Source organism: Octopus bimaculoides, chromosome 6 (genome assembly GCF_001194135.2).
Source record: "Octopus bimaculoides isolate UCB-OBI-ISO-001 chromosome 6, ASM119413v2, whole genome shotgun sequence".
In the NCBI taxonomy this organism is placed as follows: Eukaryota; Metazoa; Mollusca; class Cephalopoda; order Octopoda; family Octopodidae; genus Octopus; species Octopus bimaculoides.
Window position 1 is genome coordinate 86294145 of NC_068986.1, and position 1530 is coordinate 86295674.

The window sequence follows — 1530 nt, forward strand, 5'->3', positions numbered from 1 at the left end:
GTATGAATATATGTGTGTATTTATATATATATATATATATATATATATATATATGTGTGTGTGTGTGTGTGTGTATGCATGTATGTATGTACGTATAGAGTGTGAGAGAGGGAGAGATTGGAATGTGTCAGGCAACCAGACATGTCTCTCAGTGTCTTCCAGTTACTTCTCCATAAAGTGTGCATTTATGAGGTTTTGTTTTATGTTTATTTTGTGTTCAATGTTTATATTTTGTCTCATTGTTTAATTATGTATTTGATTTTTATTTCCTCTTTCAGTCGTATCATTGAGAACTGAGAAGTGAATGGTGGTGTAATTGATGTCGACAACTGAAAATTACAAAGAAAAGCGGTGGCGGATTTGAAACTACTGTAAAAGGTTGACGAGGAAATTAGTGTTTAGGAACCAGCGCAATTGTATTTACACAACTCAAAGTTTGCGTATATGAGATCGAATGTTTAAAGTGTATCTGGGTTCACATATTCGATGTGTACAATATGTTAGAGAAATCTGTAGAAAGAAACAGGAGAGAGTTACTGTTGTGAGCGAAAGAGTTTTGTTAAGGATAGACAATGCTGAATGCATAGAAAAGTATTGCATTTTGAAAGACTGTTCCTAATAACAATGCATGTGACTTAGAAGAAGACTTAGCAATGAACTTTGCCATAAAATATTTGCACAGTGAGTTTTGATGACCGTCTAGATTTGATCCCATAGATGGGCAAATCGGGAATATATAACTTGTAAGACTTCACTTAGTTAACGTAACTTAAATGGTATATCGTCATTGACGTTGTCCTTTTAAAGTCGACGATGCTAGCAAATAAGAAATGCTTCCATAGTGGTTAGCAGCCGAAGAAAATAGTTTAAGATTGTTGGGGATTTTGGGTTAATGACTAAAAATGAATATTTCAACGGAAAAGTTGATTTTACGCTATGGAAGGAAAACCTTAAAAATACAATGTTAATGTTTATAGCTGTTCTTGTATTTGCTACGATTTATTAGAGATTGCATCTGGTCTCATAGATCGTTTACTGTAAATTCGCAAAGAGTTAGTTGATAGTTTATATTGCCATGCTGCTACTTTATTGCGTCATTAGTTAAACGCTATGACGTCAGTTGATCGAAGTGAGTTGCTTCAGCAGAGGCATTGATTTCGCTTTCAGTTTCAATACACAGTACAATTGGTAAGTATGTGCGACTACAACTATATGCTGTGAACAATATATTCTGAATATAATTTAGAAGGTGGACACTGTACAATTGCCCGTTGTATATACATATAACAGACACGCACACGCATACACATATAGAGGTGTGTGTTTGAATGCGTGTACGTGCATATATGTATGTGGTGTGTGTGTGTGTGTGTGTGTGTGTGTGTGCATGTATGTATGTGTGTGTGATGACTCTTAGAAAGAGGAGAAGAAGAATAGAAAGCTTCTCCTTCTTCCACTTCTTCCCCTCCTTCCCTTTCTCCCTCTTTTTTCTTCATCTTTTCACTGTGTGTGAGTGTGTGTTTGTGTGTG

General features: G+C 35.4%; 1 long non-coding RNA gene across 1 annotated transcript in view; it reads left to right on the forward strand.

Annotated features, from left to right (window-relative positions):
• Positions 1–1106: 1106 nt before the first annotated feature.
• LOC106870775 (uncharacterized) overlaps positions 1107–1530 on the forward strand; it is a 1155-nt gene continuing 731 nt past the window's right edge. The window contains exon 1 of the long non-coding RNA XR_001409570.1: positions 1107–1188. This is a non-coding gene — a long non-coding RNA (uncharacterized LOC106870775). The remainder of the gene's footprint in view (positions 1189–1530) is intronic.